Genomic DNA, 12,616 nt, shown 5'->3' with positions numbered 1-12,616 from the left:
AGGTTGTGACAGTAACGGCTTGTGTGGTTTTAAGTCTGGTAAATCAAAAACATAAAATCATTAAGTACAGATGTCAATGAAGAAGCAAATTCACATATTTTTGGTAAGAGACACCATCGGTACAGAAACATGCCTCTTTAGAAAAGCATACATAGAACACCACAAAGCCAACAGTATACACATTTTACATTCCTCAATGTTCATGTCAAGAAATTCAATTTATTATGTGGTTGAGCTGGAAAAGGAGAAAAAAGTGTTTTTCACTTCCAATATAATATTCTCTTTCTGAATGCTGACTGAACACCAATCAAGGCTTCAGCTGTGAACATCTACATTAAAATGATACTGTGGTATTACAACCAAGCACCAGGGGCATTTTAACAGCCGGTTACGGAGAGGGATTCAGCTGGTGTCGTCAGGAGATGGAAATCAAATAATGAATTTTTACATCCTGACTCATTGAAGTTTCTCAGACAACGGAAGTTTGTTTTTTTTTCCCCCCCAGGAAACTGGTGTTGATTTTCTGTATTTTCTTAAAATAATAACACAAAGGAAACATTCAGTGCATTTTTACATACAAACTGAAAAATTTGTAGATCTTCCACTACAGAAAATCACAGAAACATGTCATCTTTGAAAGCAAAATAGTTACATTTTATTGGAGCTTTCAACCCCAATATAAACTATTATAGTTTATTTTTCAGCTACACACATTTGAGAAGAGTCCAGTCACTTACTTTAAAGCAATACATGTAGCACAAACTGCTCCAGTCTGCGCTTTAAACAAACCGCACAGCGGACTTTAAACCTCTGCATCCACTTCATCAAGTAAAATAAGCTACCACAGAATCACTGTTAGCTCCAGGAACAGAAGTATGTGAAAAATAAAACAAAGCTCAGAGGAGCAGCATCACTGCCTTTAGCCAGCCCAGAAAAGAAAAACAAAACATAAAAAAGAAGAGGGGAAAAACCCACAAAAAACAGATCAATGTATCTGCATTCACACTTCATGGACAGATGAAAGATGGACAGACAAAGCCTGATATGATATGAAACTCTGCTAATTTTAAGTGGATATACGCAAATTGAAGAGATTTTAAAGTGGTTCTACAGTGTATACCTGCATATCACAGACTACACTGCAAACTACTGACCACTAGTGTTTTGCTTTATTGTGGGGAGCTGAGAAATAATCTTCTTGGAAATAAAGCCAACTCCATGTAAGCAACTTCACATTCAAAGACAAACTCAAAAAACCTCAACATGCAACTCATATTTGCAAACAGAAAAAATAACAAGTTCAAAATTGCCTATAATAAGAAGACATGGCAACATTGGAAGTGATGCAGCAGGTGGCTGGGATGCAGCTCAGTGAGGAGATTCACAATCCTGGGGGAGAATAGAAATGCTGCTTCTCTACTTTGAAAGGATGAGATGGTTCATCAGATACACATGGCTGCAGGATGGCTTCCTTCTGAGTTTCTCTTGTCTCATCTCACTGGGACCAGATCACAGAGAAGAACCAGAACCAGAGGAGGGCCTTTGTACCCTGTAAGGTGCTGCAGCATGTTTCCATCCAGGCAGGTTTCCCGTTTGGATGAATGGACAGATGATTGGTACAGTCTACCACCCTCCTGAATACATGAGAGCTAATTTCTTTTAAAACTGACACAACAGATGGTTGAACATTTTTTATGAGGGCCATGTATGAAGAGAAGCCTTTTCTCTGGATGCAAATGTAATTAGATTCTTGTTATTTCACTTCATTTACAACATTACCCTCTCTCCATCTCATTTTGATGGTCTGTTTCTCTAATCTTCTTGCTTTTCCTTTTCTCTGCCGCTTCATTGCTTCCAAGTTTCGGTCATTTTATTTTCTGCCTTCTGAACCCCTCTTTCTCCTTTTTTCTCTCCCTCAAATTCCTTCCCTGATTTTCTCCAAGACAATAGCCACCCTTTACAACACAGAGTAGAATCTCATGGTTCAATGACTAATCCACGTGAAACTCCACCAATGCAACATTTTGATTTCCTCGACATCATTTCTAAAAGAGATAAATGTCCTCCTTTTTTGTGACTGTTCAGCAGTCATGATCCCTGGGAGGTTGTCAATAAAAGCCCTGAATGACTGATGCCTTAAAGCATCTTACTAACAAAAGTGGTCATCTCTCATTGCCTTGTTTCAAGGTCCAGTAATCACATCATACAAGTCCATCAGCAAACCATCTGCTCTTAGCCAGCGTACATCTCGATTCTACATTCAGTGCCTCATCACAATTATTCACTATCTTTGACAAACAAATCAATGTGGATTTCAATATCTGAGTGGTTTGTAAGAGCAAGCAAAACAAAATATTAGCAGTCGGTACACTCAGTTATAAAATCTCAACTGTCCCTGGACAGTGTGAGAATACACACTGTACGCCTGAGTATGCGGGAGCCTTTGGATCAGGGGTCCCCAAGCTACGGCCTGTGGGCCAGATCCGACCCGCCTCCTCATTTTGTCCGACCCCCTGAACAATACCAGAGAGCAATCAGTGTTTTTTTTTTTTTCATATATATGTGGATTTTTCTTCAACCACCAGGGGGGATCTTGAGCAGATATGAAACTTAGTTTCCCTCAATGGAATATATACTAGTCAGTACCAGTCACCGTTTCGCTCACGGTTTTTTTCCATTTGCATTCTGGGTAAAAATCTATCTACAAACGCGAATATTGGCAATAATCCAGCCCTCCCCCCTCCACAGTTTCACCCCCCTCCCCCGTCAACAAAAGTTTTCTAAGGTTTCTTTCTCGAAAAACTAAGACCGGCCCCGACCAGAAAAGGGAACAGTTATGTGGCCCTCGCAGGAAAAAGTTTGGGGACCCCTGCTTTAGATGCTCTGACCAAGTTGCTACCAATCAGAAATCGGTCCTGGTCAAACTCAAATGCTTGCAGATGTTTGTTTCTCCTGTTTCTGACTGACAGGTATGTTGGTAAAGAGATAATCATGGAACTAATTCCATTATGAGTCAGTATTTGATCCCAGGGTTCTCTTTGATAGTTTAACAGCTACAAATTGCTTCCTTTGGTGATCCAGCAACCAGCACAACTGAGCATGGGTGCAATTTGGAGGTGTGGGTGCTCCTCCAAACACAAAAGCCATACCTGAGGCAGCAGTAGGTATGGAGTTCTTAAGAGAGTATGGGTCCCTTTTAAACAATGCAAAAGCAGCAGCCACACTTAATACCTATGTAGAGGAGTGATAGTTGGTCAGTTTTACTTTAAACTTTTGTTTTTGCATATCCTCATTCAAGGTTGCAACAAAAATACCTTAACCTTCTCCTGTATGGTAAATACACCAACCCCAAATCCCTGTCATGACTTTACAAAGATCATTATTATATGTCAGTCTAAATATGTTCAGTAAGAACTCTTAAACTTCTTTGTGTTATATTTTTTGTTACCTGGGGCAACAGATATCGTCGTTTTATGCAGTTGAAATGACAGAAGTGCTGTTCAGTAACACTTGAAGCTGATGAGGGTTTTCTATGCTTTTCTTAAATGAGCAGCCTTTGAAAATCCCATCTCACACATATTTTTGGGCTATAATTTTTCCGGGCTCATCCCCTCTAGGGACAGATTTATAATTGTTGCTACTTATCCAGTTTACCATGAAAGTGTTTCCTCCCAGCATTAATTCATCTGCAGTCATGCTAAAACTCTTAGTCATCCCATTTTGGTTGGAATGAAGGTTATTTGTAGCTCGAATAGAAAAATCCTAAACATTTTTTTCCATTACATTTTTTTTTAACTGCTGCTGGAAAACACATAGAACATGCTTGAATTTTAATGTGTTTTCAAGGTTAGAAAAGTGTTTGAATTATGAATAAAGCACATAAACTTCTTGAATCTGTAAGTGTTGCATTTTAAAACAAGTTTGCTTTTGAGATGAAGAAAAGATTGTTTCTCTTCTTTAAAAAGATGAGTCTGCAGCTGCTTTGAATCCGACTTTCTTTATCTATATTTGTATATGTTTTATTTAAAAACAGGCTGCAGAGTGTGAAAGATTGGCTTTTTTTAAAGAGTGGTGAATATATCTTCTTTATAACAAATAGGTGAGGCCAGAATGTTTATTGAAAACTCAGATTATACTTTAAATGTGATCTATTATTCAAAATCTACATTATTGTACTTCCATTTGGATTATCACTTTTTAAAAAAATCAATAAGTCAGTGTGTTTTGGTATCTGGAAAAGGTCTGGAGTGTAACAACAGAAATCAGCAGGCAATATGCTGTTACCTAGCAACCCTCAGGAAGCCCAGCCCAATGCTGAGCCACCCAAGCGGAGCTCCAGGACATTTGGTCCACTGGTTTTACTGCTGTATGCTATGTACAATGGCTGCTGGAAAAAACACATTTTGTAATTTGACTTGCAATCCAGAAACTTCCTGTTGCAGTTTTGTTGGTTGTGCAGGAGGTGCTACTAATGCTTTTCTAAAGATATACAGTTGTACAACCAATGGGGACAAATATTACATATCTTTAAGTTGGAAACTATCTACTGGCAAATCCACTTTAACGCAGAGAAAAAATGATCTGAATTCAGTTCCGTATTAAGAATCTTGGTTTTGGTCTTATTTCTTTGTAATCTTAACAGCTTAGCTTGGTTTCACTCTGAAACGTGCTAATTGGTTTAGGACCAGGTGCCATTTATTCCCCGGAAAGCCATGTTCCTTCACAGGACATTACACCAGCTGTATTTACGATGTAGCCTCTCAGGAATCTATGTGAGCAATCAGGCATTACAGATTCCTTTTGGCCTCCACCTCCCCTTGTGTATTTATGCAATGTGACTCATGGTTTAATCTATTTGCTCCACTTACAGTATGCAATCAAAAGCCCATCAGCCGCCTCGTTTCCCTCCAAAGCCAGGTTTCCCAACCTTCACGTGAACCTTTTGTGTTTGTTCTTCTTTGCGAGACAAATCAGGTTGTCAGAAATTTCTGCACCGCTAATGTAGGCTGTCAGGATCACTCATGTAGGAGGGGGATAAAACCCCAAACGGAGAGCAAGGACTTTCCAGAGACCTCAGATTTGGTTTGGAAATGGCTTTAAAGACACAAACAGTCGAGGAAAATCTCTGGGTAAACACAGACAAGCGTCATCTGTCAGCAGTCAGTATGAAATCCTTCCTGTTTTTACTCCAGGTTAATTTCATGTTTGCTTTAAATATTCATGTCAAGCCTGATTTAACTGATTGCTCTTTGATATTTCACTGCAGGCATGGATTTTGTTTTACCGGTGCTGCATGTGCCTACCTTGCATTGATATCTGAATCATCCTGTTTTTCTTTTTGTTTATTTTTCTCCTGGATGTCACATTTTGCTTTAAAACTCACTTAGAGAAATATTTAAAGAAGAGCAAAGTTTATGAGTTTTGATCCTTAAAAGTTTTTACTTAAGAAAAAGTTAAAAGAGCTCAAGGCGAGTTATGTAGTATTTCATTAAACTCAGTTTTTCACAGAGTTGCAAACAAAAAATGTTAAATTCAATTAGAGACATTTGTTTTATTTGTCAGAATTTTTTCAAACCATAATTTCAACTGAAGTTTCGTGGTCTAATCTTGTATTGCAATGAAATATAAGAAACACATTTTAATTTCATTTAAAAAAAAATATTCATTCACTTTCTAGACCTTCACAAATACTTCATATTTACATGCAAGTAACTGAGGACTTACCTAAAAGCTTTACTAAATGCAAAATAATAACAAGAATGTTAAAAAAATATGTCCAATTTTAAATTACATATATATTTTTTATATTTCTACTGCCAATTTTTTAGATTTTAATTATAAGATTCTGGACATTTGAGTATCATAGATTTAGTTCAAGTCTTTATATTCTGCAAATCTAGAAACCACACAATGCTGAACTTGGCTTCCTGTTCAGGAAAGGAATATTTCACAGTTTTTCTGGATCTGATCAAGCACAAGTCCTGTCTAATCTATACCCTAAATAAATCAGTATTATTCTGTATTAAAAAACATTGGTTATATGTTGTCATTTATTCCCAGATTCTTTCGTAATGCATATCTTAAGTATTCAAAAGAAAATGCAGTTTGGGATGTTTAAATATCTGGTAAGAGTGCTACTTGCTTTTTCAAAGCAGGCAATCTAGGAACACCATTTATTTTCTTGGAGCTGATTGGCTGTATCCCCAAGAAATAAGATTGTAGATGTTAGCTTCCACTGTGCTTATTAATGCCTATTAAACTATATGTGGTGTTCTAACTATTAAAACTGGCAATAATAGTCACTTTTAGACAAAGTCTCAAGAATTTCAGCCATTTGAGGGGCAGCTAAATCCCATGAATTCAATACTCAAAATAGTCATAAATGAGCATGAAGTTGCATTGCAGTTTTTGGTAAATCTGTTGTATGTTGTATCTGGTTCAGCAAAACCTTAATATCCTTAGTGCGATAAAATCAGGACAGGTTTACCGGCACAAACATTTCACTCCGGCTCTCAGTTACAGCAGATCACGTTAGACTGTAAGGGCGCGTGCTCAGAAATGGACGATCGTCTGTTTGATGTCACTGTGAGTTATTTACTTGCAGCTGATGTGTGTGCAGAGCTCGGAGGAAGAGCGGCTCTTCCTCCTCTGAGATGAACCCACATCCAGCAGCAGATTCTGCTGGTTACGGGTCCTGCACAACTTCAAAGCACAGCCGTTGACCTCTTTTTTCTTCCTCCCCCTCTCCTATCACTATTTCTCTGCTTCCTTTAGGTGGCTTCTTGCTGTTAGATATTTAAAGACATCAAGTGCATGTGAAGCCCTGACAATTAGCGAGGACGGTTACCGGGTAATTAGCGGAAAGGAAGTCGACTCCACAGTCCTTCCTTTCCATGCCTCCCCAGAGAGATCCCCCCGCTCAAACACAATCCTTACAACAACACTCATCCACACACACATCTACTGAGCAGAGAAACCAGATTATTTACGGAGATTTCAGCGGATGTTTTCTTACAGAATGTCTCTAATGAAATACGTTGCTGCTGTCGCTAATTGGACAGCGTAAGCTGTGAGAAGAGGCAATAGATATGTGTAGAAATGCTAAGAAATCAAGATGAATTGTTTAGGGGGGAAATGAAGAAAAAGATGCAGAAGAAGGTTATTACACGGAACGGGATGACAAGAAGAAAACAAATATAAAGGAAAAAAGACATTATAGGAGTGAAAAACTACAAGAAGCTAATATGGAAAACGGAATATTATTTTTATTATTCATCCGTATATCATAAAAGAAAATTTACCATACTGTGAGTTAGTTAGATCTTTGATATTCTCTTCATATCAGCCTTATGATAACATAAGGAGGGGAAGCTGTGAAAAAACCCAGCAATTTAATCTAATTAGCAGGTTGACTGAAATGAAAGGGGAGCAGATGAGATTCAGCTGTTAAATTCTTTCAGTGATAAAGAAAAAGCACGCATCATTCTCCATCCATTAATCTCAAAAGTAAAACTTTTTCAGCAGCAGAGAAGAAGTATTTAGGTCCCAGAACAAGAGCCTAAACAAGCTCAATAATTTCCATTTGCATGAGTGTTTCTCTCGTTGTATCAAAGACTGGATGACAAATGTTTCAGTCTGGTGCTTTGGTCTCAACTAGCCACTGTTTTGAAGGAAACTTCTTCTAAAGAGACTTCATATTACACTTTATTTGTTGTTTTGGGGGTTCTGTTTATTTATTTTTTATCTTAAAATGTCTTCCAGTTCCAGCATTACATGTTTGTTAGGTAAATTAGAATTTATTGATCTTTGACAGGGTGTACTTGCATTATTATGGCATTACGATTAAATTGAAAATGGTCTCAAATCAACATTATTGTGTATCGCAATAAATTCTACCAATTTCCTCAAATAAAATTTCTTATGACAGGAAAAAGTTGAAGGTTATAACATTTATGAACATTTTTTAAAAATATATAACCAGAAAATAGTTATGGTAGGAGAACTGAGATGCTGTGGTCCTGTTTCTCATCCATAGACTGTGGGAATATTATTACCGTGCATGGAATCCAACTAAACTGTTTGAAATATCAGGACATTTTAAATGAAATACCAAACTCAACATAGATCTAAAATCTAGTTAAAAGCTAAGGCTGCTCAAATACAGTTGAAACATTATTTGTCAGTTTCATGTTGTTTGCTACCGACTGTCATCTGGAAATCTTTGAGGTACACAATATCTATCTATCTATCTATCTATCTATCTATCTATCTATCTATCTATCTATCTATCTATCTATCTATCTATCTATCTATCTATCTATCTATCTATCTATCTATCTATCTATCTATCTCTCTCTCTCTCTCTCTCTCTCTCTCTCTCTCTCTCTCTCTCTCTCTCTCTCTATATATATATATATATATATATATATATATATATATATATATATCTTTATATATATAAAGAGGACAGAATGTCGTAATTAAATTGTAAGCATGTGAATGAGCCTGATTTCGTCCTGCAAACACTTCCTTAATTAACCACTTGTACATAAAGTCACTGTTTGCTCCCCAACATGTTTGATTACTGCAGAAAAGACGAGGCTCAGTTTCCCAAAACACCAGTCAGTGTCGGTCTAAGCAGAGAAACATAAGCATTTTATTTTATGATCACGCTACAGAATGAAAACCACTGGAAGTAAAAGGAAGAGGCTTCACACACGAGAACGGCTGCATCTGAGAAAGGTTTTGTGTCATTTTAAATGATAACTTTCCTCTATCTTCATTCCAGCTTCCTTGGAATAATGCCTACGCGATCGGTCTCTCCCTCTAAATCCCATCTTTTATACCTCAAAGTCGATCTGTTCCCAAAACGTTTGTGTCCCGAGGCTGAAGGGGAACAGAGGAAGCTGTCAGAGGACTAAAATACGGCTGATTTGTTCAGGGTGGCATCTCACTGAAGGACGAATCAGCCCGTCCTCTGGCTCTGAATCAGCTTTCAGGTGACGTCCTTTCAGATCTAATGCAGTTATGATCCTCTTGTGGGTGGCAGTGGGCTCGTTTTTAGCCTGAGTAATTTATAAGTGTTCTGTGAGGTGAAGGGGGAGTCAAACAGAGAAACATCTCACATACATCAGAGATGCCAGTTGTCCTTTCACTCATCTTCCTTCCCCAACCTCAGCCTTCTTTTATCAAGCCGGCTGCAGCTTTTCTGGGGAACAACCCAAATTGGTTTCCAATAATTTCATAAGTACAGTAAAAGCAACAGATGTAGTACATTGGTTTTTCTAACCTCAAGATTTTATCAGGCAAGTTTCCAGATTTGTGTCTAGGAGGATTTGACAAGACAAAAACATGTTTGTTTTTTTTTCTATCCAAATGATTTTTATTTCATATTTATGAATGACTTCATACAGTCTGCAAAGTTTGAAAAGGGAAAGTGTAAAATATGGACAAATAGACAATATCCTGGTCGGTAGGATGGATGAAAGGAGGATGGAAGAGTGGATGGTCAGACAAACAGTTAGAGGGAAGGATGATGGATGGATGAATGAAAGGATGGATGGATGAATGGATGGATGGATAGATGGATGGATGGATGGTTGGATGGATGGATGGATGGATGGATGGGCAAATGGAAAGGCAATATGCAGTTTTACCACTAGGTGCCACCGTATTTAAATTCCTGTGCATTTAAACCAACCAAACGGTCCCTAAAGTCCCATTATAAATGAAAGCTGAAGGCATCTGATTGATGCTGAGGTTCCTCCACCTCTGTATTGTTATATTGTTATTATTATTAGTACAGAGTCCTTGCTCATATTCTGCCTCATTACCCACCAGAAGCATCAAACCCCAGTTCACCCTTCCAGGCTCAAACGCTCTTATTTGACTTTTACTTATTTCAAATTTTAACTTTCTACAATCAGGCAGCTCGCAGGTAGAAAAGAAAACACAGCACATCAAGTCTTCTTTACAGCCGGTTCATCAAAAGGCTTTGGGTGTTTCTGAACAAAGTAGTAAACACACGCAGAGCTCCTCCTCAGAAACATTCTCAGTAACATCGATGGTTTTATTCATTATTTTGAGCTTTAATGATGTGGGTGGAGAGATTTTATGTTCCAGAACTCGTCTTCACATTATTTCCCACTTCCTTTTGTTCAATCACAATAAACAGTTCCTTTTCTTTGCTTCTTACATTTGTGTCTGCTGCATTAAGGCCCCAAAGGAACACGTTTGGAAATATAGAAGTTGTTCTTTTCTTGCAACAGAATTAACATTGAGCTCCGAGAGAGAATTTAAACTGATCTAAAATAGACCCAGCATGTTCAAGAAACTGGTGAGAAACAAGAATCGGAGCCAAAACTATACAACTCCAGGGTATTTATATGAAATTACTCCAGTAAGGGTTTTTAAAAATGGAGGAACATACATTAAATCAAAGCAAAGATGCTCTTAATTCTGATTCACAGAAGGAAGGTCACATCTTCTCAAAGGCATGAATGTCTTTAAATTTTGCCTTTTAACCATTATTTGAACTTTTCTTTTAACAGAGTGATTACACAGAATAAATCCTCAAGCTTAAATTATAATGGATTTTTCTTTTATCCCCTCATGGTTACAATTATACATATAATCTGAGATACATCCAGACATCTGCTCTAATATTTGCTTAAATATTCCTCATTGAGCTACACTTTGGTCATCCATGTTTTATCACCATGAAAAAAGCTTCTGAGCATGACCAGACCAAGACCAAGTCCAGACCCTCCAAAACACAAAACCCTCCAAGACCAAAACCAAGACCAGATCTGTCAAGACCAAGAAAATCAAGATCAGACATACAAAGACCAAGACAGAAACCAAACCTTCTAAGAGACTCAAAGACCAGGAAAAACAGCACAACAGTTCTTCCATCCCTAGCTGCTACCTTCATGGTGAACAGCCAACTCATCGATCTTTCATTTGAAAGCCCCACCTTTAACTCCTAGACATTCATTGTGGCCAAGCAGCTCAATCTTCAGGGAGTTCTAGCAGTTCATGGATTCATGGAGATGTTCCAGCAGTTTCTAGTCCAGGCAGACAATAACCAATTCTTCCAGACCTCGGCAAATGAGTGACCCATCTGATTAATTTGGGCTTTTGCACAATCCTTTACACCAATTATCTTGGAATCTCCATCTGATTAGAAATTGATCCAAAATACTTGTAAATGTATGCCCATCATGATTAGATGTTATAGATCTCATTCAAAGGCGTCTGGATTAAGGCACACAATATGTTGCTCTTTTAAGTTAAACAGGAAAAATGGAGCATGAGTGAATCTATGGTTGATTTATAAAAAAAAAAAAATAAGACGTGGTTCTGCTTTAGCAAAGAAGTTGACGTGTCCTCATATTATTTTAAAACAATAAAGGAATCTTATGGAAAACACAACATGAAAATGCAACCAACAAGAAACTAAAGTTTTCTTTCACGTACATGGATCAGTATAATCATCTGCTGAAATGAATCAGCAATTAAAGATCATATGATTTGGGGTCAGTTAAAGGATTTTTTTTTTTACCTCCTTCTTAGTAAATTATACGTTCACACAGAAAGCAAATGGCAACACATCAGATCTTTTTTATGGCAGTCTGAACGGTCTAATTCTAATCTTTCACCCCTCAAAAAATCTGATTTGTGTCACTTCCATATCTGGTAGTACATCAGAATGCATCTGAGAGTTTTAAAAGCTTCTGAAGTCTGAACGCTTATGTTGCATCAAACCCTCCAGACAGACTTCTCCACAGAAGTTGGAGTCAATGTGTCACAAGAAACCTTTTCTATTAGTTGTGCTTTCTTTTGTCTTAGCTTCCTTCATTTTCTTATGATCTTGTGACAAGACTGTCAGCTCCCTTTGCTCAACACCTTTAAAATTGATCCATAGATGGCGCCGTTCATTCTTACTGACACTTTTCTTCTACACATGTGGTTCACCTTGGGGGTTATAGACCATTCACCCACATGTCTTGCAATTAATTAGTATCAAGAATGGCCACGCTTAATGTGCACTATTCTGCTTTTATATGTAAAAAGACCTTTGAAAGCTCTCATTTTTCCTCCACTTTACCAATTTGTGCTGCATTGTGTTTGCAACCTAAAATCCTAATAAAAGTAAAGTCTGGTAAACCAAAACCTGGTCAGAACTAAAGACTCTCTTCACCAAAAACAAACACATCATATGGAAAACAAAACCTGACAATGCAACTCTGTTTACCTCTGAGAATCGAGAATAAAAAGAGAGAAACTGATTATAAGTTTATAGTGACTATGAACCAAACAGATGGCATATTTAGAAATATGTTAAAGCCTTTAAACCAAAACAATGAAAAAAGACACAGCTGGGAAGTGGTTTTTTTATAGTAAAAAAGAAACAGTGTGCTGTAGTTTCATAAAAATGTCGTAAAACAAGTGGTTGAGCAATCTGAATTGATTTTTCCAAGATCACTAGACACAGTTAAAAACACATTTCAGTCCAGTTTTTAGGATCAATTTAGAAGGCATAAAAAAAAGCAACACTGACTGGCCACAAACAAAAAGCAGCAAACGCACACAAAAAATTGATTAGTCAAGAAAA

Source organism: Poecilia mexicana, unplaced genomic scaffold (genome assembly GCF_051168715.1).
Source record: "Poecilia mexicana isolate PSO_F unplaced genomic scaffold, ASM5116871v1 scaffold_14, whole genome shotgun sequence".
In the NCBI taxonomy this organism is placed as follows: domain Eukaryota; kingdom Metazoa; phylum Chordata; class Actinopteri; order Cyprinodontiformes; family Poeciliidae; genus Poecilia; species Poecilia mexicana.
This window is presented reverse-complemented; position numbering follows the sequence as displayed.